This window comes from Aulostomus chinensis, chromosome 12, assembly GCF_037954235.1.
Source record: "Aulostomus chinensis isolate RoL2024-O1b breed Wild chromosome 12, RoL_Achi_v1.0, whole genome shotgun sequence".
NCBI classification, from domain to species: Eukaryota; Metazoa; Chordata; class Actinopteri; order Syngnathiformes; family Aulostomidae; genus Aulostomus; species Aulostomus chinensis.
The window spans coordinates 3,351,945-3,376,894 of NC_141331.1; the positions used below are offsets into that span (position 1 = coordinate 3,351,945).

At 46.2% G+C, this 24,950-nt stretch overlaps 1 protein-coding gene across 2 annotated transcripts in view; it reads right to left on the reverse strand.

Moving 5' to 3' along the window:
- tmeff2a (transmembrane protein with EGF-like and two follistatin-like domains 2a) overlaps nt 1-24,950 on the reverse strand; it is a 109,256-nt gene that overhangs the window by 27,443 nt on the left and 56,863 nt on the right. The gene's annotated exons all lie outside the window — the stretch shown is intronic.

Sequence of the window (24,950 nt, forward strand, 5' to 3'; positions counted from 1 at the left end):
CCTTTTAGCTCCACTAAATCCCTTCTATCTCTATGCATTAAAAACAAGCAAACGCGAGAAAAACGTATCATCAGGATTTTAAGAAGACAAAAGGGGCTTAGTGTGACACGACATGAGATGAGGGGTGACTGGCAGGATAAACAATCAAATATGAGCTGGGAATGGTGATCAGGCACAAAGGTGCTGGGGGACAACGTGCGGTGTTTGAAGAGCATCTCTAATCCCCTCGCCGCTGGCTGCAGCTCTGCCATGACGCCGCAGCGCAGGTGCGCACACAAATACTGCAGAGGCCGTTCAGCGCCATCACTTCTGCCTTTGACCCCATGAGGCACGCCCCTTCTTAAAGCCACACCTCTCTAGTTGACAAGCAATACTGCGTTTTGTTTGTAGGCCTCCCCTACATGTGTCTGCCACAATGACCTTGACCTTGACCTTGACTTTAAACCACTAAAACATTCTTAAGTTTCTCTCATCCTTAAGTTCCCAGGATAAAATGTTTGGACTTTATGTGAAGAGAGGAGTGCCAGAGATACTTTCTGCTTTCTCATGCGAGTCAAGACTAGAAATAACGTGTTTTCAATCAAATCACGCCAGAAGCCCATCTCCTCCTGTCTCTGCCCTCCACGCCGCTACGGCTGTGACCTCCACCGAGGAGGTCATGTTGTCCTCCTCGTGGGTTAGGTTAGGTTATCTGACAGCAGGCTTACATCAAAAGTAGGAGGCTGATTTTCATAACACTTATTACAGAGGTGTACGATGAGCCAACCAAGAACCCCTAAAATCTGAAGGTTGGTGAGTCACAGTGCCACCAGGCGGCAACAGGAAATCACTGTTGACTCCACACGAGTCAGACTTTCTCCTGATTCTGGTGTGAAAGTGCCAGGGGCCAAAAGGTGGCCTGGCTGGAGGTCTGTGGTCTGTGAGGCCTGTCCATTTTCCCCGGGCTCTGGTGTGTTTGTGGTAATGGTGAACAGACATGAGACACGGGTCATCACCTTTAAAAAATCACAACAACTTGGCGTACACACACTGGGTCAAGGGCACTGCAGGCTTGTAAACGAAAGAGTGATGTGTTTCAATCTGCGGATTTATTGCAAAATGCCACCAGATCATCTGGTCCTATGAAACAAGACGAGTCAAGATCTTAGTCCAACCTACACTAAACGCAGCCGGACGGAAGCTTGACCCCAGACGCACCGAACCAAGAGAGACCGAAGGACAGACTCAAGGTGGTTAAAGGTGTCTAAATTACATCCTGACTTGATGGAGGCGATCTGCCGGGCCACGCCTCTGATTACGATGATGCGCTGTTGTAGCCGTAACCTACAATTGTGAGTCACTTTAGACAAAAGCATCTGCTGTCATCCCATGCATAATAAATATGATGGAACAGTGTTTTGACTTTGTATCCATCCTTATGTTTCGTCTGCCCTTCTTTCCTCCTTAAACAATCTAATCTGGCACCAGATATTACAGCATCTCTATTAGCATATCTTTCTGTCATAGGTACAATAACACAGCCACGGCGCGTTTGTGAAAGTGAAACATAAAAGGGAGTTCAGGAGAGAGCAGAGCGGCAGAGAGGAAGCGAGATCATTCGTTTGAACAGGAGCGTGACAGACCATTTCTTTGAGTGAACACACACACCCACACACGTGTGCACACACATGCGCGCACACACACACACACCACACACACACACGAAAAGATTCACACCCAAACATAGACAGGAGATTTAGGGCACTCTAGCATGCAGCTCTCATACAGATGATGAATGAAGCCCACACAGGCCTGGAAAACCAAGCAAGACCACAACGACCTTGGTTGCAAACACAGGGAGGAGAGGGGTGAACGAGACGTGATATATCCCCGGAGCTGTGTGCAGCGCCTGGGACCGAGGCAGCGGACGCTCCGCGGGCTTTCACTGGTACTGAATCACCCTTCAGCCGGCTGAGACCAAATATTAGTCTGACTCAAAAACACATCACACGCCACCGTCCACCCTCGCTGATGCAAATGAAGTCAACAGAAGTGAAGGTGGGGCTACAACCTTGCTAATTACAAGGCTGAACCATATTAGGCTGAAAATCATCCCAACGTTCTTTCCTCTCCAGCTCTCCCAGAGCTCCACGCAGTCGTAGTTGTTTCTCACCTGCAGTCACTTGGGAATTGCATTTCTCCCCGACTCGCCGCTATGAGAGGAAACGAAAGGGGCTAAAAAGGTTAATTATTTGAACACACTTGTCAAGTGTGACCCCAGAGCGGTTTACTCCAACAATCCCTTCCAGTGCAGTGACCTTGCCTTTGAAATAAAAGCAACAACTGCTTTACTGTTATTAGCTATAGGCCTGAGAGCCTTATTCTGGAAAATTCTGACCATAAGTTAATCACTTGTGTTGTTAGCTTGTAGTTAGCAGCTATTAACACGTCTCTCGTGCGCTGAGCTGCCGCTGCTGCTGCCTGTTCACTAATGATGCCTGATCAAATCATTTCTTGCACTTTATACTGACCGATTCCTATTTTTTCAGTCCTTCTTTGGCCTTTGATCAAACGACTGTGGCTTTACTTTGGGTTTCAACTTGTGTGAAACGTTACATAAATGACCCTAAAGACGCTTTCATTTTCAAATGCATAAATTTTGCAACTGCGCATTATCCACAATATTCAGACCCCCAAAACAAGCACCTTCAAACACGCAGCCTCCTCAGTTGTGACCGTGGAACAGAGCAGCAGCCTGGGGGCAGCCTCCACGACCTAGAAACATAGTGCATTCTGGTTGTTGTAGGTTTTTTAACACAAGACACCTCTGAGCCCTTTTCTCTGAATACGCCAATCACGTGGCGTCAATATTTAGATACATACACTTTTATAAAATATAGACATGGCTGAGTTTTCTGAAAAGATATTTGTCAACCACAAGTTACATTCTAGGACCGAGTATAGTTTATATACGTGCACCTCCTCCAAACAGGCCGCGTCGTCACAGCTCTGTCGATTGGCAGGTGGGATAAACGTTACCCGGGGCTGTTTTCTTCCCGTAAACCAACATGTGATCCGTGAAAGATGATACAGGAAGCAATAAACATGAGCCAAGTAGTTGATAATGGCCCAGGATGATGATCCAGAATCAATGGTACAGTCACATTGCATCTGCATCACACTGCAGCAGGTACGTGCAGCCTGAACTCATCTCCGATGTAATCTCCTCGGTTGCGTGGGAGCGCCATTAAAAGAAGACTGTGCTGACAATTAAACAATGAAACCCATCAATCAAAGTGACATTATCACCAGGCCACTGCCCCAAGTGGCCGATCTGACAGGGCTGGCCGGGCCGGAGAGCAGCGCACACCCAAGTAATCCATAAACATAATGGACATCAATATTGAAAAGATGACAGATGAGGCTGCCGCCGGAGGCCAGGATTCAATTTCTGTTCTTTTTTGTTCCTGCAGGAGACCGTATCGCTCATGAAGTCATTTGTCAGACACGAGGCTGATGAGGGAGAGGAAGCAACCTTCTCCAAAAAGTGAGCCAAGGATGGTTGGTTCAGTGACGCACATGACGGACTGTGATCAAAGCCACCAACACACATCAACCTCCTGATGAGGAGGAAGGGGCTGAGTGTATTCATACGTGTCTGTAAACAGCGAACCACAAGCTACCAGCACCGCGGCAGGAACACAGCTGAAGAACAACCCCAGCTTCTAGTGTTAGAACCAACCAGAACCACCTTGGCTGAACACCTACACCACGCTCCTTTTCTCTTGTCAGGTGATCCATAACCGCGCCCCCTGTAGCATAACAGAGAGTACAAACTTTCTAAATAAGTTTAAAACCTAACTCAAAGCTGCTAGCTTGGGAGCTACAGCCAACAGTGATGGCGCCAGTGAGGCTTTTCGGAACAACTTGACATGCTGAGGCTTCAGGACACTTGGATTACTTCAAAGGAGCAGTATGGATGTATTTTATAGTTTTATTATTTCTCTTTCTTACATTTGAGAATCAGTGACTTTCACTTCAGTTGTCGGGGAGATTTCTGCAGCACCTTCTCCTGTTAAACTCCAGCCCTGTTTTGCTGAATTACAAACTCCCCCTGACCTTCCATTGGCATGAGGGTGAGAAGATAATGACAGAATTTTAATTTCAGATTTCGCTACTTTTGGATTCTGTATTCACTGTGTTGTTTTCACTCTTTCAGAGCACAATAACGGGCCTCTGAAACTGACTGAGCCGTAGCTGAAAGATGAAAGAAGCTGCGTTCGTGTCATCGATTCGCTGAACCAGCAGACGGAACAAGTTTAAGTTCAGAGTCGCGGCCCTCTGGTGATGCGGTCCCTTCCCACAGATGTCAACTACCAGGGCAAACAAGCAGTCGGCCAGGCAGCAATTACCTGTAAGTGTGGTGAATAATAATATGATTCTTCTGTGCTGCTCTGCAGGCACATAATTACACACATAGAAAACACTGGACGTGAGATTAGCTCTTCGGATGGATGTCAAGCAGGGTAGGTTCCTTGAAGCCCACCTGGTCTGAGACACTTCCTGCCTTAAGTGTGAATGGAACAATCAACTCAAGGTTTAATGAACACCCAAACCTTAAGAAAAATACTGTGACCTGTGACTCACCGCCTCAAATCCCACAACACTGCGACTGCGAGCTACACCTACCAATGATACTGACCGGGGAGCCGCTAACAAACTCGTCAACAAGGTCTCCAACTGGGTCAGAGCCTTTCTGAATGGATTAAAAAGGAGGAATTATGGCTTTAAAAACTTCATCTTTCCCAGCTTTCAGAGGATTAGCCTGTGCATTCTGTTCTCTCTTCGCCTGAATGGCTCAGTGACTGTCTTTCAATTCAGGCATATATCTGCAGTCAGCCAGAGCTCTGCCAAAGTGCAAAACTTTAATAAAAGTGGCATGACTACACCTCCTAAGTGAGAGGAAGTAATGCATGTGTTCAGTTCAAGACGGGGGAATACAAAAATAAGTGATTTATGGGAGGCGACCATTGTAACATCCTGCAACGGCCTGAACAGACAAATGGATCGCTCCCAGGGACGGATCCCTCCCATGGACGGCTCCCTCCCATGGACGGCTCCCTCCCATGGACGGCTCCCTCCCAGGGACGGATCCCTCCCATGGACGGCTCCCTCCCATGGACGGATCCCTCCGAGTGCCATTTCTGAGGAGGCCTAGGTACAGTAGCTACAACAACCCTCATATCTGTATGTTTACTGTGCCGCATGGAACCAGGAGATGATTAGCTTAGCTTAGCATGAAAGATTAAAGATAGGAGGAACAGTTAGCCTGGCCATGTCCAGAATTAAAAATACCACCCAGCACCTCCCCGAGCTCACTCGCTCACTAATTAATACAATGTGAGGACGGTCTGTTGGATGCCTGGCATCCACACAGTGACGAAGAGAATTCAAAGAAGCAAACAAGATATGTGTTAATTAGGGAGTTTGAACTGTCTTTTAAAGCAGGCTTCAGATGCAGAGACATAAAACTGTCAAAAAAATCAGCATGTTTCCCCCCAAAAATGCCAGAGAATTCTCACCATTATTAGCACTGTCCGTACATATACATACGTGTGTGTGTGTGTGTGTGTGTGTATATATATGTGTATATATATATATATATATGTATATATGGTTGAGGAGCTTGTGTACAGATTGTAAAACCCCTCAAGGCAAATTCAGATTTGTGACATCAGGCTTTATAACTGAAATTGGAATGATTGACTGATAGTTGGACAGAGGGGGTGACTGCAGCACAGGAAACAAGTTCAAGGCTGCTGAGTGAGATTGAAGGAAGCGGTCTTATTTGTTTCCCCTACAGAGGCCGATCGTGTGCAGCAGCAGCCAAGTGGTTTCTCTGTCTAAATCTAACAAGACTCTGCTACCAACGTCGTGTCAGAAGGTTGGAACAAACCATTTTATAGCTGTAGGGGTTGGAGGACTTGCTGGCAGAGAGGAAACAGTGAAATAATTAAAAAAAACAACAACATCTGAAGCAGTAGAAATAACAAGTGTCATAGTCGTGGTTCTTTAATGGCTTCACATGTGATTTCACTGTACATTAACATCCTGTTTTCCTAATGAGAGTGATTGTGTCTTCGTAATTAGTCATGTGCCTCGACACAGAAAATATCAGTCCAGCAATAATGCACTCCTGGAATTACTACCAGATTAACACAATGCACAAAGCATTTCACAGTGAATTTCTGCACCAACAACATGGGAAACCAGCTCGCCCTCCTTCCTTCCTCCAGCCCTTCTGTAGTGTCCAAGAAGATGATTTATGTTTAAATGCAGAAGTACGACAAACTTGCCTACAGCAAGTCACACTGGACTTCAAATAACACAGGCACTGTGCTACTCTTCCTCCCTGAAGAGAGCACTCATCTATTTTAAGTTTGATTTCACTAATGCATTATGACATCGCTCCAGCTCTGGCCCATAGCACTCACTTTATACCAGGCTGGAAACGGGGATTTTAAAATAAATTCAAGCCTTTGTTTCTGCTAAATTTGAAGGATCTGATGTTATATGATTTGGCAGACTGTGGTACTTCAAAATTAAGCTGATAACCAGTATTCGGCCAATGCCCCCCCATCTTTCTCTCTACTACTCCAGTATTTGTCTGCGCGCATGCACGTGCACACAAGCGCGCGCGCGCACACACACACACACACACACACTCGGCGCATCAGCAGGTTTTGAATTTCCTATCTATATCTCACATCAGCATACTTGTTGGAAATTCAATTAATTTCCCTCTGAGCTTGCACGAGCAGTTAGGCCTCTCTAATCTCGCCATATTTACTCTCCAATCCCCTCTTCAGTGTGGATAATATGTCGGAAGGTTCTGGCAGGGACTAACAAAGACTCTCTCTTTCTCTGTTTCCATGTTTCTCAGTGCACTTTTGTGGAACATTGTGATGGACTCTTGTTCGTGAAGTGGTCCCGTGTCCACTATGTCTGTTTTAACCACTCTGGCGATGGTGGGCAGAGCTGGGCTGTGAAAACATTGCCAGATTCCTTGGAGAGAGCGGTGCGAACATGACACATTTTCATCAGTTTTCACTTGACCATGATTTGCTCTCCCTGTCCTGAACATTTTGACTCAGGAAGAAGTAATATAAATCCCCCAAGTCAGGATGAAGTGGATTTTCCACTCGAAAGTCAGCTGACCGTTAGCTCAGTTGCTATCACTGGCTAACGGACTGCTAACGTAGAAGACACATGAGCAACGGGGGACCCGCACCAGAAGAACTGTTAACAGTCAGCCCTGCCTTTTAGTGTTTCACACGCTCGTTCAGTGTTTGATTGGACATCTGTGTAGGAACAGTCGACAGCTAACGTTACGTCGCTCACCTGCTCCAAACCAAGACAGACCAACCACCCTCATTCCCACTGTAACATCACGGCTGCATTAATCTGAGGGCTTAAGAAAGTAAAACCCCAACTTCAACTGGACTGTAAATCACTTGAATAGTGTTTTTTTTTAATGTTAGTAACTACTAGTGTGTGAGAGGAGTGTGCCACGAGTGCCAGCTGAACAGGAATCATTCGTTCTCAGGCACAATTGAATCAGAGAACTCCAACAAATCCATATTTTTCCACGCTGCTCATCCAGACTCTTCTCCCTGCAGGTGGCGAGCCCACATGGCAAACAAATGAGACGGCAGCTGACAAATGACTGTTTTTGCGAGCAAATGTTACGTTTGGACAGCAACTTAATTATATATTATGTCACTTGCTGTAGTTATTAGGCTGACAGCTAAAATGCTGCCTAGTCCTCAGAGATCATTTGCAGACAATGACAAGCTGTTCAGTTGCTCATCCACAATAGTGCACGTTAAAAGTAATTTTTGTCCATATGCTTGCCAGGAAGCCAGCTGAATCAGGCCAATTACAGAAAATGAAATCTTTTTCTTTTTTTTTTTTATTCCATCTACAAGATTAAACCTAAGTATTTATTTTTTCTGTTTGTGGACAGTTATTTACCTCCAACAGCAGTTGGATAGCAGTCAAATTTGGGTTAAATATTTATGCCAAAATGTATTGAATGAGACGCCAGATGAAACCTGTCTACTGATGGCCTGCATATGGAGGTGGAGGGAGCGATGGATGGAGGATTGATGGGTGGTTATGTGGTCGCGGCCTAAAACTCTTCTGTTTAAGGCTTCTGAGTAGTGAGAAAGCTGTTTTGACGCCATACCTGGATGGACGTGTGGCTTACTGAGTGGACGCCATGCAGCTGCAGCCGCCTTTGGACGGTGATGCTGGTGGTGAGAGGCGAACAAAACTCACCGAAACCCAAAACCTGATCTTTCTTCAACCCTAACAAGTTTTTGTATTCCTAAACCTAACTGGACCTGGCTAAAAAAAAAAAGAGTCATTTCAGAGATTTATGTGGTTGGAAGACTGCCATCTCTCAATTACCTCTCTCTCTTACCTGTTGAACCAGTTGAGGTTGCAGTTGCTGGGCAGAAATACATGATGTTTCTTTAAGATCCAGAGCTCTAAGCCATACTGTCTCATTACAAATTATATAACCAAGCATTTCCTCACACCCAGTGGTGTTTTTCTCAAGCCATTTATAAATTTCTCCTTTAATCTCACTTGGCATTCTTAAACTTGCCCATTTAAGCACATTTGTTTCAGGAAAGTGAGATCATGATGATGAAGAGAAACGGAAAGAAAAGTAGAGGCAGAAACACAACCAGAATTTGTGATTGTATGAATCTCTATCAAGGACCAAAATGTCATCCAGGATAGGAAGGAAGAGGGCCAAGATAAGACTAATTATGGTGTTCATGGTGAAGATAGGACCAGGATTATGACTGAGCTTTCCTGCTAAAGTTAGATTTGAGGTTAGCATTAGGCTAAAGAAAAAGGAAAAAGACACGTTGCATCAGTTGGCGTTCGAGAGCCTAAATGGATCCCAGCTGACTTATTGTTTTAACTTCTTTCAAAGCCACTTATTAAATAAAGCAGGCATTGGTCCAAGTTCAAATTTCATCTAAATTTCAAGCTGAATTCCAAAGATAACACCATGTTTTCATGCCCGTTGCAACCACCAGTGGAACCCAGGATACTGCAGGGCACGTAAACGCCTAATCAAACAGAAAAAAAAGATGAAAACCTCAATCCTGCACAGAACTGTAAAGGATTATTTAGACAATAGCAGCAAGTAAGAGCTGGAGGTGTCTGAACTCAGCAGACCTCTAAGTTAAACACCTGAAGAAGCATCCTGCTGGTAACCTCATCGTCTGTCATTCCTTCAGTGAAATACTCTTTGATAAACAATTAAAAACACTGACAATAACAAGTCAGACATGAGGGATTCACTGAGGCTGGTATTTAGAAATGATCCACAATTCGAGCATCCTGGTTGGAAATATTCCCCACCGGGGAGCTGACATACGACTAAGATCAGTTTTGCAAAAGGAAAATGATAAAAACTGCCGCAGTTCACAGCAGTTTTGACTCTAAACGAATGTGAACAAATGCTGAACAATAAGTTTCCTTTTGCAAATGTTCAAACTTAGCATATTGAGATAGAGGCCATCAAGAGATTGATTTATAGTAGCACAACTACCCTCTCCCCTCATTATGTGTTGATTTATTACTGGTGCTGTGCGCCCAAAGCAAAATTACCAGGACAAGAAACTTACTGTGAAACACATATACATACATACATATATATATACACACACATATATACATTATATGTGTGTGTATATATATACATTATATGTGTGTGTGTATATATATATATATATATATATATATATACACACACATATATACATTATATGTGTATATATATATATATACACACACACACACACACACACACACACACATATACATTATATGTATATATATATATATATATATATATATATATATATATGTATATGTATAATGTGTTTACTCAAAAAAAAAGTAATTTTGGAACATATCCAACTGGTTTGACTGGCTCAGATAGTTAAAACCCACATGCGTGCACAGGCACCTGGTCTTCTGCCCTCTGACTAGATAATGGGCTTCTTTGCGAGACATTTTTCTCCACTTCCTTTTCAAATTTTACATTTTAGTTTCTAATTTCGACTCTTGGCTTCAGTTCTGCATTGAAAGCGTGTTGTTAAGGCCTGACAGCTGCATTTGAGCTTCTATTCAGAGAGGCGATCCTGCAGAGAGGCATCGACGTGGGGACGGTTAGGTGACGATGGCGGCCTTCCTGCGCGGAGGAGTTAGTTGAAGACTCTGATGCAGAAGCTAAATGGCGCTGACGGTGTGAGATGTGAGGGGCCTGACAAAGCCTGGCGAGCAGTGGATCTGGAAGCGCTGGTAACTGACGTCACGGGAAGAGAAGAGCTGGATAGCAGACACCTTTTACAAGGATGTGCAAATACAGCATTTATGTGTTCGTCCAAGAACTGGCTGGAGCGGTAACATGAAGTACATGTACTTGCCAATTTTATAGGTAAAACAAATGAAACTTAGAGGCAAATCTGTAATAAATCTTCCCTCCATGACGAATCTGTTTTTGGGAACTTCTGATTCAATTTGGACTAATTTGATATTTGAATCTGTCCTGACGTTTTTGAAGCTGGAACTGTTGATCTGTCCAAGGTTACACTGACTGCTGTTACTAATACTGCATGGATACTCCGGTATCTATGGGAATGTGTTTGACCCAGTCTCAGACAAGTGACACATTATGGCGGGGAATCCTCTCAGCACAGGTATGTGACTGCTCCCGGGAGACCATTTCATTGAAGACAGATCATCAAATTAAAAACTGAAAACCGAGGAGTGTCTGGAGAAGATCAGCCTCTGACCCTCTCCTATTCACCATCGACAAAGACATCAAGATAAACCACGCCAAGGTCGTCTTAGCTTGACGATGCTCCGGTCAAGAGGAAGGAGATCCTGATACTCAACAAAAGCCACCGAATTCCCTTTTAGTTGCAGCCTGTCCATCCATTCATCCATGTTCTCCCTCTCCTGTTCAGGGTGGTGGGGGTGGAGCCTATCCCAGCAGCCTTCCCCCTGGACAGGTCACCAGTCCAGGGCAGGGCCAACACATAGAGACAGACAACCATTGGCTCTCCCAGCCACGCTTACGGTCAATTTAGAGTCTGGATTAACCTGGTCCCTCTTGATGTCTTTGGACTGTGGAGGAAGCTGGAGTACCAGAGAGAACCCAGCAGGAACAGGGAGAACATGGAGACTCACCCAGAAAAACCCCGTGCTCCAACTGGGGCTCCACCCACAACCTTCTTGCTGTGAGGCGACAGTGAGGACCACTGCTCCACCGGGCCGCCCCAAGATATAACTTCTTGTTACCACAAATTAACCAAAGCACACCAACATGTTATTTTCTCTCAGCTGCAAATTAATTCAGTTTTGTATTGTATTTCTTGTGCAAAGTAAGCTAAAGGCCCACCAAAATCGCACCTCAAAGATGAAGAGTGACTCCTGCAAGCTCTCCTCAGGGCACCAGAGAACCGCGTTATCATAGACTCGAGTTGGAAAATCAAGACTGAATCAAAATAGGAGCTTCCTGCAATAAAACGCTCCCCGACTCTTCATGAAGTGTCCACTCTCGCCTTCAAGGCACACACACACACACACACACACACACACACACACACACACACACACACACACACACGGGTAATCTTGGCACGCTAATGCCTCTTCTGTCTCTATCACCTGCCTGCTCCATTATGCAGGTGGCATAAATTCTCAGGAAATGTCAGCGTCCGACCTGCAACCACTCTGCACTAACTCCACCGGTGTCAGCTGGCTGCCCACCGAGCCCCAAACCGCCACATTTTATCTCCGCCTGCGGGGCCAATCTCCCGCTACCAAGTGTTGGAGAGGAGCCGCGGACAGCCGGATGGTGGTGAGTGGTGGCAGGGTTTGGTCTCAGGGGTGAAGGAGGAGGAGAAAGCTGATGGCTAATCCTGCGTGCAAACGACCACCGGAGCATTGGCCGGGGCTAAAGAGAGAGCAACAGGGGATGGAGGATTGAGGAGCGGACCAGAAGTCGGAGCGAAGCCATCCGAGAGAGGAGGATACGAGCGGAGGGAGGAGGAGGCATCATGGAATTTGTCCAAAACATGGAGTGAAAATTATGAAAGTCGTGTTGTTCCCTACCACAGAAAGAGCTGAAGTGTTGAACACTCGAGAACGATGGAACCCCACAACTGCGCATGAGGGCGAGGATCCGCTACAGAGCAGAGACGGAGGTGTTGTCATGCTGCTGTTCTTGGGACCCCCGGAGGTTCTTCAGGAGCACAAACCTCAAACACAATTGGCCTAAAAATATGACCTTGACCTTTCACCTTTTTAAAATCAGCAAAATGCATTCAGTTCATGTCCTTGCGGACATTTGTGCCAGACCAAAAGAAATCCCCTCACGGTGTTCCTGGGAAATCACATCAAGGAGAATAAGACAGATTTCGCCAACACGTGAGGTGACCCTGGCTTTTGACCTTTGACCTGCAGGATCTTTTCAGTTCATCTTTTAAGTCCCAGGGGACGTTTTATGATAAAATCCTCCCTCAACCCCCACCCTCTCAACCAGCTAGCTGCTGACTTGTAGAGGTTCAGCAGGCTGATCAGCTGCTTGACGCACCTGATCTGAGACATGAGACCGAGGCAGCAACACCGCGGGCCTGACAGTGAGCGAGCGATCAAGCTAACGGACTGTAAAACACTGGCAGAGAGTGAGTCCTTCGTCCTGCTGAAGCAGTGTTTCACGATAAGACCGTCCCTGCAGAGCTAATCAGAGACGGGGAGAAGCGCACAGAAGCACCCAGACAGCCGTCCACAGAGCTCCGACACGCCAGAGGTAAAAGCAGCAGCCGCGATTCTGATGGACGTTCCTGCTCCGCCGCTAACGTCCTCGTTTAATGAAGTTATCACCGAGAGTGACGGACTCAAAGACGGTCCAGCGCGACGTCGGAGCTGCATGTCGGGGGCTGACCTCCCTCTGACTCATACGGTCCTGTCTTGGTCACTCCGGCAGAACCACCAGCAGACCCCCCCCCAGTCAAGATACTGAGCAAATACAGGGCTCAGCACATGTGGGAACAGAGATGGAAAACAGACATGAATATGAAACCAAATTGATCAAAAATGAGTGTTTTGTCAAATCAATAAATTGTGTTACATTTTGAGTTGAGCATCTTGTTCGTTTGATTATTGGGGCTTTTATTACTTTTCTCTTCGTTCATTTGTTGCTCCTCCATGCAACAACAAACAAAAATGGTGAACTTGCCCTCCTCATTCTAACGCCACTACGTAACGTGTCTAAGTTGTTCCGCTCAGTCCTGAGTGCCACGCATGTTTGTGGAGGAAACGTGAACAAGTATCATGCATTGTTAACTGAGATTTCCAAAGGTCGGCCTTTCCTCATCACGCAGAAGCCAAATAATCTTCGTCCAAAGGCTCAAATCTGTGTAATCCAAAGCATCCCAGTTCAGACGTGAGCGCGGACGGTCCCTCTCCTGCCAAAAATGATCTTCACCCGTGACGTAATCGCGCTGAGCCTCCTCCAGGAGCAACACAGGGATCCTGCACCCCCCCGCAGACACACTTCAGTGACACAAGAGATTCAACCTCTTCGGAGGAGTGTTGAAATAAACAGCCTTCAGATATTCAAATATGGAGCGCAGCGCCATCAAACCCCTCTAAAGAGCGAGGGAGGGGAACGCTCATTTGTGCTGTCAAAAAATAGAGACGGACGCCTGCTCAAGACTTCTCAAGGTGACTCCAGAGGATTCTGGAACAATGCAGAGGAGAAGAAAAATTCTGTTTGTTGATGCAAATTTTCTTTCAATATTCTTCCAACACTGTACTTTAATTTTTCATATGGTGACTGTATTCAACATTAGATTTCAAAGTGAGATTGTGGCAGCTGTTTCTCCGTGCACACTCGTTGCATCTACTTTTCCTTCCTCTTCTGCTCTTTGTTCCTACGTCCGGGCCAAAAACATCCGCGGGAGCTCAAATTGCTCTGGTGTAAGAAACGCGTTGTTGGCCAACAAGAGAAGGAACAACCTCAGAGGCGCGTCACCACGGTGACCGAAACACGTTGGATTGCTGGGAAGAAATTGGGCATAAAACTATTCAGTTGTAATGTTCCAGTTTCAGCGCGGCTGAGACAAGTGCAGCTGCAGATGTTTGTTATCAGGCTTACACAAGGCATGACCAAAATCCACTGGAAAGGCCGAAGGGGCGGGAGGATGTCTCCGCTGCCGCATGACGGATTATCAGCCATCATTTATCTGGGACATCCTATCTGCTTCCCTGACGACCGCGGCTGCAGCCCTGACAGCTCTACTGTGAGACCGTGTGTACAGCAAATGGTTACGGCACAACATAGCTGAATAGCATCATGCTGATATATAGCACACCAGGATTTACTGCAAGACGGAGATAGGATCTGCCTAATATTTGTGGTGTATTTCCTCTGTATGTTTGGGAGGGGTTTTTTTTGTGGCGGGGGAGGCAGGGGAGCCCACACGCAGATGCAAGCAGGAGGAAGTATTTACCGCAGACTTGGACTCACAGCCCAGCTCTACAACCAGCCTTGTGGTTTCCTGAGACACTCAGCCTGCGACCTGGTCAGTTCTCTGAGATTTCTTGTTACGTGTGTCAAGCCATCTTCTGCTGGAGGTCAAGTCTCTCCAGGGGTTCACACAGACCAGCTTGGCAGCACTGGGTTGGTCACATGATGTGTTCTGTAGTTTAGTGGTTCACCACACACACACATGCATTAGAAACTGTTATTTTCCATTCTTCCAGATAGCTGGTGGCTAGGTGGCTATGTGGCTGGTGGCGAGGCTTCACCTGGTACCTGACCCTGTCAGTTGGGGTGGTCTCGCTCCTGGAGCAGTTTCCTGGTAGCCCAGAGCGCACGGAGTGGGTGACAGTTACTCATTACTGTTAATACACAGGGATCTGCATGTCTACTTGAGTAAAGAAGTTTCTATCAGCTCAGGAACTCAGACAGGCAGGTTAACAACAACCCCTCCACCCTGGAGGAGACAGTTTACAACAGCACCCATTTAAAATCCTTCTGGGAAAAGACCCACTCACACACTCCTTAAATTCTGTCCTAAAGTGCCCACCCGATCCCCCTGTTCCCCTCTCTAAATCCGGGGCAAATCCTGCCATTACAGGAAATAGTCGTATCCTCCCATCTCTCTCACAATCTGTCCATCCCTCCCTCTCCGTGGGCTCTGATTGGAAGCAATCTTTCCCCCGTCTCGCACCTCTCTCCATCTGGGCACTGTTGCATTACTTTCAGGATGACAAAAATATATATGATTATGAAATCCCTGATGCTGGTGAGATGGAGGGCTGGCCCAAAGGTGACCCTGCTGTTCTCATCAGCCTCCTTCCCACTCTTCAATCCACCTCCACTGATAGCTCTGACACACCGCCGCTGCCACTTACATTCCCTCCTCACACCACATACTGTCTGAACCACCCAAAGTCATTTCATTCAGAGTCCCCCCATGCATGCATGTACACACACACACACACACACACACACACACACACACTGGGAATTTTGATAATAATTTCAGTCGTGTGATTGGATGTGTTCCTGTGGAGAGGAGAAGGGAGAGCACGAGCTGCAGAGGTGAGAGATAGAAACAAGAGAGAGAAGGAGGGAGGGAGGGAAAGAGAGAGAGAGCGAGAGAGAAGGAGAGAGGGAGAGCGTGAGATGAAGGGATCTAACGACTTTGCTTCTATCTCATTTGCAGATCCTTTCCCTCTCGGTCTAGATTACAACGTTATCCCCGTGCCAAAATAAAGGCTTATCTGCCGAGCCGTTCTCATGTGCGCGGCCTGAACGTATGCTCGGCGAGAAGGATCGATTTAAAGCCGGGGACTTGACGTACGGTGAACATCACATCGTGTTTGTGTGTGAAACGTGTCCATGTGGACAAAGCTGCTGATTAACCTGCTGAATTTAATTCTAGCAACAAATGATTCTGGTAATGTTTGCAGGATTTATTTTGCTCCCCCCACCCACTCTTTTTTTCATGTACTTTTCACATCCTCAGTCGTTGATGCTAATGTTAGCGCCACCAACTGGCTGTTATTAAGAGCCATTTCTACCAGTAGGACATTAACATAGGAGGTCTACGTGATGCCTCAGGGACGCTGTCATCAAAAAACAAAGGTAAAACGCCGTTACCTCACTATCTTCAGCTGCAGCTACATGAACAACTTCTTCAATCTGATTGAGATCTGATTGGATTACAACTTTCCACGGTCAATATTTCCCTCTTGAAGGGTAAATGTCTGATGACATCACCCCTCTCAAGCCCAACGAGAGGCGGAAGGGTTCATCAAGTCCACCGGCCAGTTCGTTTTGTTGTTGTTTATTTTAGAAACGCTCCAAAAATATAAAAGCAGAAAACACAGATCCTCAAAGTCCAACTTTAACAGTGCTGTGAAAACCATTCCCTCTCAAGGACGCGTCATCTCCTCGAATGATCGACATTCCAATTAGAAATACTCTTCCATATTCACTGGGCAACTATTCATCAATTCTTCCAGGGCGGAGCTAGTGAGCCGTGTGTGTGTGTGTGTGTGTGTGCGCAGGCGCAGTGGACACACACACACACACACACAATCTAATGTTTGGTTTCCATGTTGTACTAAAAGAATGCATTTCACGGTTCAGTTTTGAGGGTTTGGCGTGGCGTCCCTCGTGTAAACCCACATCCACAGCCACAGCGACAACGACTACGTTACACACAAAACCCTTCCAATGGTACAACAAGCTCCAGATGTTGTTGGGAAACTGAAAAAGCAGTCGGACATCAAAGCCGCCCTCCTCACCCTCTCTGTTTCCCACACACACAAAAACACACACACACACACCTGGCAGTTGCTATGGCAACTTCATCCCCTTATATACATGCCATCTAGTGGCTGGAATGGACGGGTCACTGGAAGATGAGAGCAGGTCGCTCTACCTGGAGGAGGTGGCTGGAGCAGGAGGACCTGACCTTTGACCTCACACCCTCAAGCCCAGGCTGCCACCCAGCGCTTGTGGTGTTTCACACAATCCTTTGTTCAGTTTTAGCGTCACGTTTTTCATTCTTTGAACATCTGAACGTTATATTCCCTTTGTGGTTTGAGGAACTGCTGCAGCTCTGGAGCGTCAGCCAAACCCGGTGGCGCCCGCGCCGGCAGCACAGCAGGAGCTTGATGTCTGAAGGACTGCTGTGGTTCTACTCTAACAAAGACAAACCTGACTGATTTTCCACGAGAGGAGCGGCAACATGGACTCGCAAAATTTGATAAAGCCGGAGGGTTTCAAGAGTCACACTTCTGTGGTTGTTTTGGGAGCAGTGATGGGGAGGGAGGGTCACTAGTACTGCACCCCCAGCAGTAATTAGGTCAAGTGAACAGAAGTAGTCCTGCGTTCCTCCCTGCCGTCAGTCAGGAGACGCTTGTTATTCAGCTCACTGTCACTGTAATGCGCGGGATGATGACCCGATACTGTCCACATATCTGAAAACAAGTAAAAGTTTCCCGCTCACAACAGTGCAGCTCTCCTTTAATCTGGAGGATATTGGTGCAGAATGTCAAGCCCAGTAAGGCTCAGACTTCTCAACGAGGCTGGGAGCCTATCTGCCCTTCGGCTTTCACCTGCCTATTAGGGTGGAACATATTGGCTAGATAGGTCCTGTGAATGTGTGTGTGTGAGTAAGACGTGCAGCGTGGAATGACCAAGTGGGACACACACAAACACACACACGCACACAGGCGCACGTGGGTGGGCTGGCGGTGGCGGACCTTATCGCTGGGCCACAAAGTGGGAAGATTAGATTACTCACTTCCCTAAACCTCTAACTTGGTTACCATAGCAATGGCAGTGTGACTGGGGCAGCAGCTCGTCATTGTGGAGGCTGTTTGAGGCAGGAAAGACGGGAACCGGGATTCTCTGCTCTTCCAGCGCTTTCATGGGGTCGTCTGCCTTCCTTGGCTGGAACTGATTGAAACCTTTATTCATGAAATTACTCGCACACTGAAATATTCATGCCACAGGAAGGTACAATGTTTGCTTGGGGATGATTGTGCGTCAAAATGCCATTTAGAAATGAAATACTGCGTTGCTGCAGAGGTTCTACAGACGTACCTTTACGTCCCCTCTACGATCAGCACAGCGACATCAAACCAACACCGCACTTTGTCAAATGTTCGCGGAGGCTGGTGATTCATCCCGGTTCCGTTTCTTCTTTGCTTGTCATCTGTTGTCGATGACGAAGGATCAATGTGGTAAATATTACAGGTGGAGCCAAACGCCTCGTCAACGGAGAAACACATGACCTCTGTAAAAGCCACAGTTTGTTTTTTCAGAACTTAGAAACTGCAAATATTTTGACGAGTTGTTTTTTTTTAGATTAATAGATAATATTGGCATCAGCTGAATAATATCAACGCACGTGTGCACATGGGTGTGTGTTTTCCTGAGCCTGTCGCTCAAACAGGTTAAATGGGGTCATCTTCCTCCCTTCACAGCATAAAAACTGCGGTAGAAAGAATATCATAAGCGCAGATTAATCTTCATTATGTCTGAAGTCAGCTAATTATCCTGGAGTATATAGTAAACAATCCTCCTATGAATTTTGATGATCTTGCTCCACAATTGAGAGTCAATAAAACAATTATGTGCGGGGTGCCACAACATATATTCATTTATTTCTACGCCGCTTCCCGGCAACAATGGGAGATCAATTGAAATCGAATTACTAATTGCACCACAGTTCATTAATTCAAATAAATGAAGTGCTTGCAAATCCATAGTGTTGGGGGGTCTGATCATTAGATTAATTACCCAAATCATGCTATTGTATTTCAGTTAAACCCAGCGCGGCGTTTATCTTTTCATTAGTCAACCCTTACAAAAGTAAATGTGAGATGAATGGAGGAGACAAGGTGGTGCACGAGCAGACAGACACGCCGCGTATAAATCAGGCAGCGACGTTTCTATCACCACCACCACCCATGGAATGACAGGATAATGGTCGGGATAATAAAGGAAGACGCGCGCTTACAGAGTCTCAGCCAAAACAAACCTCGGAATATAATTAGAGAGAGAGACACAAAGGGAATCAGGTTGATGAAAAGACTGAGAGGCTCTCAGAAGAAGGTCTAATAAATACTGGTAATTAGACTGCAGACAGCCCCGCTGCTAAGATCTCATAATGGAGTCGTTTTTTTAACCATTCAAAGGGGAAAATGGCTGTGATAAGTTATGGGACAGTGTTTTGACCTTGACAAAGCACTTCATTTAGATAAGAGTTACCCTTCGAATCTGCCGTGAAATAGGTCACTTTAATGCCAGCGGCCCGCAGAGAATGACAGAGCTTAAATCTCGGGCTTCGGGCTGTAATATCCTGCTGGCTCTTAACAAGTGTTCTAGCTGCTTCTATTTGGGGCTGATTGAGGTCTACTTGAGGATTTTTGCATTTAATATTTATCTGAAAAAGCCACAAAGGCAGCACAAACCGAGAGGACATTTGGCTGTTTTTTTTTTTAATGACATCAATAATCGACTAACAGTGCTCTCGGAGCGCAGCGGAGTCCGTGTTACACCTCCTGAATGAGGATGCCATGACGTTTGTGTTCTTAAAGCACATTTCGATACCACGAGCCCCCGCTGGACTGCCACGTGCGTACCAACAATAGCGGAGGGTCTCCCGCTCACCGCTACCACAGGATGACATCATCTTATGACACTATCCTGGTAAGAAGGGCAGTTCTTGTGTCTTCCAGGCCTGATTTCCTGGAACGGACTGGGTTCTTCCTTGCTAGCATGTCTTGTCATGTTTTTGTGCTCTTTGTCGTCTCAACAGGCTCATTAAAAACAGCACAGAGAGAAAAAAAACAAACAAAAGCCTCATTAGAGATAGTAATTAAAGTGATACTTCAGCACAAGGTGATAATTGGAGGTTTAAATCCTCACCTTTAGCTGTCATAAAGTCAATAAAAGTTTGTTTTGCCAACACGACTTCTTGTTTGCCATCAGTTTGTTGATGGCAGCTGAAAGGAGACCAAAGACCAAGAGCAGCTAAACGGTGAGAAGCCTTCACAAACTTCTCTTCTCATCCTGTTGTACACTCAATACTTCAAATTCCTCAAGAACTCATGGCCTCGTGAACTCAAGCTAACAACAAATACTTGACAAACAAGCTTGTGATGGTGAGTCGAGGGGCCCTGGGGTGGTGTGAACTCAGCCCCCTCCTGAACTCCCCGTTCACACGTGACTGAGTTTCCAGTTACGGCTCCACCATCGTTTCTCTGATACCAGCGTTCCGGCCCGTGATGAGTCACGCTACAGACCCGAGGTCACGGCAATGTCACAGCGGTGTAATGGCAACCTCAGCCTCTACATCAGCAGAACCACGGCTGTGGACGGCGGGAAGCCGCAGGGGCAGCACATTTGCCCCTGCGTGCACCGGTGGAGCTGCAGCGGAGAGGGTGGGAGTGTGAAGCTCCTCGCCAGTACGGCGGTGACGTCTGCTCAGCAACAGCTCCGCTTCCCGAGGAGACGGAAGGATTCCGCCCACCACGACTGAGCCTCAACTCAAACCCGATCGGTCAGCTGCAAGTAATTAACCGCTAACTGGTCTGGTAATCTGTTGATCATTTGATTGCTTTTCATACAAAAAATGTCCAATAACTCGTTCCTGAGGGGTGTTGCTGTCATTCTGTCGATGAGGTCTGTCGGCCTTTGGGTTTGGGGGTGTTTGATGAGCAAGAAAAGTTTGAACTCATCACTTTGGGCTCTGGGAAAGTGCGATGGGTATTATTACTATTATTACTGTTATTACTGTTATCATTATTATCTTTTTTACATGTTCTTGTCACGTTCCAGAGAGACTGACTGATGGATTGACTTCAAAAATAATCAACGGATTAATCAACCAAGCAACAATTGTTAGCTGCGGTCCGATCGACGATGTTCACTCACTGTAACACAACAACACAACAATCATCAATGTCAAAATACCCAGAAGACCCTTTTTATATCTCGGTTGTGGAATGGAAACTCAAGTCAGACAATGAAACTGGTCCTACGTGATGATGCAATGTTGCTTATTGAGTGTCGGCTGTTTAATTTCTGGAGAATTCTGATACTGCGGGCACTGACGTAGACAAAGTGGTGCATCACAATTCTTGAGGCCAGACAAAAAATATCCACGTTACGGCGTCACATTTAGATGCTATTGGCTACATACAGAACAACCGCTTGGCGCACGCGCTTCCATTCATTTACACTGATTGGAAACTGGTGAGATTGCATTTTACTTTGCGTCAAATGAATACATGCCACAGAGTAATTAAAGACAGATAAAAATCAATAGTCCTTTTATCAGTGCGAGTCTCTTTTTATGAGCTGCTGGCTGTGGAACTGGTTTAAAAATAGACCGGACTGCTGACAACCAAAGAAAGCTTCTAGGTTTAAAGCTTTGGTCTCCTTTGTCCTTTCATGGTCTTGTGAGTGCAATTCAATTTCCCCACTGTACAATTTGATTTGGACAAATGTCTGATTCTGACTACAGGGGCCATGTGACCGGACTCATGTCCTAAGGGTCTTTCCCTGCACAGGGACAACTTGTGTTCTTACTTATCGGATAAAAACGACAACACAAACACACATGTACACACACGTACACACACGTACACACACACACATGCAGCCTATAAAACTGGCAACGATCCAGCTGGCCGGAGCTTTATGTGTGTGGATTTATCATTGGCCATTAAAATACATTTGATTTTTACCAGGATGGTTCTTTACTGCCAGTTTCTTCAATAGGAGTCCAAGCTGCTTTTTACAGGCACTTTCTTTAACCTTCTCCCCTGCACATAAAACACCCGCAGCTCTTGTCTTCCACCACCTCTGCCAGCTTCCCTTCCTCCTTCCTTCCTGTGTCTCCTGCTGTATCTCTCCCTTGCTTTTGACCTCCGCTATGATTCTATCTTCCTCGGGTGGATGTGTGTTTCTCCTCATCCCGTCCTTGCCCTCACTCCTCGGCTGCAGACAAACGCCATCTGCCCCCGGCTAGTTTTTCTTAATTGTCTCTTTTATTCGTGAATGATCGATTCGTCAAACCCATCTGACGTTTTGAGAACGCAGACGGTTTTGCTTCTACTTCAAGTCAGCCAGAGGTCTCTGGAAGTGAACTTTCATGAGGAAAATTCCTGTCTTCTCCTTGGCTAGGAGGGAGCTTTGACCAGGCCGACCGCTGCCCTGCAGGCGCATCTACACGGTTTTGCTGTGTCACTCCTGTTTTTCTACTAATTCCATGGCTCACACGTCATGTGCTTCCTGTGACAACTCACTGTATTTTCCAGACTTCACCTGCGATATTTATTAAATTCCCCAACATTTTGTCTGCGCAGGAACATTTCAAGGTTGTTTTAGTTTTTAAATGTTCACTAACTGTAATTCAACTGCATCATTTCAAAGATGGGGTATTAATCTTGAACAACATCTTAAAACCTTTTCCTGTCTCCCATCCGTCAGTCCATTCGTATCTCAGCAACCCCTTGAGAGAGTTTCTTCAAACTGGCCTCAGACGTCCAACGAGGATGGAGGGAAACCATCTTGTTGGGCAAAGGTCGAGGTTCGGTGCCACATCACTAATATGGGGTGAGAGGATGCACCCTAAATGCACGACAGCCACAATGTCAAAGAATCCAGGGAAGTGTGTCTTTAGTTCACTACAGAACCAACACACATTCAAGATATTACTAGCAACAAGAACAGGAAAATAAAACATGCAGTGGGATGTCATCATCATCATCATCATCATCATCAGTTTAAGCCAACCAGCTGTCTGATCAAGCCAGCACACGCTGGTGAAGTCTCAAACCAACACTGTTTCAATGACAACAGGAAGTCAGCAACATGAATCAGCGGCCAGCTCCTGCTACAGCTGTTCCAGATGTGCCGGTGTTCAACCATCCCGTCAACCAACAGCCACCAAACAGCAGTGAAGGCCCCCACCGTCGTCAGTCTCCTCTCATGCCACCGCCCCCTCCATCTCTCTGTACGGATTTCACCCAGCTTCTAATGACATCATGAGACTTCACGCCTTCGAGTGGACACGAGATGACGCCTGCCGCTTCTGCACGATTACCGGTTGATGTCACTGCTTGTACAGTGTCTGCTTGTTGGGGGGCAGCAGGCTGGTTTCCGCCTGCATGCTTCGTGATGCTCACATAACAAGTTTCTATGTACATGAAAACATGTCTGTTTGTCTTGTTCCTCGTTATCTTGTGGCTCCTCACTTCTGTTGCTTATCACCCCCCCCCCTTTGCCCCCCCGCCCTTCTCATGTTGTCTCGTCTGTTTCCTCAGTTCTCTTATCTATTTTGCCATTTTCCTCAGGCCATTTCTTTGTCCATACCCCCCCCCCCCCCCCCCCACACACACACACACACACACTCCTCCAGCCTGCCTCCCTCGCTCTCTTTGGTTGACCTAACACCAGTTTCATTTCCGCTCATTCCTCATCTTTTTTGGGGGTAATAATCTCTTTCCCAATCTCCGTCTCATATGGAGTCGGTGAAGCTGCTGCATGCACGAGAGTTAATGAAGGAATGACGCGAGTAAACACACAGGAGGAGAGACAGAGCAGGACAAGAGTAAACATGTGAGCAAACATCCACTGACGGATGGGCTTGACCCCCCCGCTGTGTGCCGTCGACGCTACGGCTGGGAGTCTTCGGTCTCCGTCTGGTGACACGTTCAACTGATATCAACCAACTTCAGTCAAACTGTGTCAAACATCCGTCCAAACGCTTCCTCATTCTCCCATCCAATGAGCAATGAGGTGTTGTGAGAACGAGAGTCAGAGCGGCGAGACGTCCAGGTACGCAGGCAATAATCCTGATTTCAGTTGCTTGATTTTTGAAGAAAAACAGACTTAAATGACATTAAACTGAAACAAAACTCTGGTAGCTGCACCATGAGCCACTAAAACGAGTGCATTCAACAAGCTAGCCAACAAGAGGTCATTTTTATGCCTTTTCTACCCGTCTCTGAGTTAGTGATTTGTCCTTAAATAGGTTTATAAATCCTCTAGTGAGACACAGGGTGTGTGGATCACACTAATGCAACAAAAAAGAAGAACATTTACACCTCAAGGAGACGAATGACAGGTTTTCATCAGAGGACGAGGAGCTGCCATCCCGCAGGAGCAGAAACACCTTCTGTCATACCTCCAACCCCTGACCTTGAGCAGTTGTTCTCACGCACACATGTAGCTACTGCAAACATGTGAGTGAACGGATGAAGAGCAGGCAGCGTGTGACGGACACGGAGGCTGGGAGCTCTCCTACACTGAGAGCACCAATTTCTCCTCTTCTACACCAAAGAAAACTTGAGATGCATTCATTATCCTCATCTTGTTGGTTTGCCATCACCTACAATTCACTGGCACACACAGAAAAAATCTAAAACAGCACGTTATCCACAACCTGCTGTCTCATTCGACAGTAATTTCATTATTTCAACCTGTAAATGACTTTAGTTTGTTTGCAGTCTACAAGTATTCATCACTCTGCAAAGTAACAGCCCAAAACCACTGTGAAACAGATCAAACGACTATTTCTTAACAACTGAGTGATCCAAAAGAAACAGAGGAAAATGAACAACTTGCCTGCTTCTAGAAATGACATCTTGTCAACGGCGTTGCAGCAAAAGTTTGTTTCAGGCGGTTTTCTGAGAACAAAATCTGAGTTCGTTCACATTCAGAAGCTGCCGAGCTGCATAACTGGGCAAGCCAACAATGAAATATCGTTTCTGTGGGTGATGACAATGAGCCCAAAGAAAGACATTAAGAAAGCGCTGCATGTGGAGCTGGAGCAGAGGAG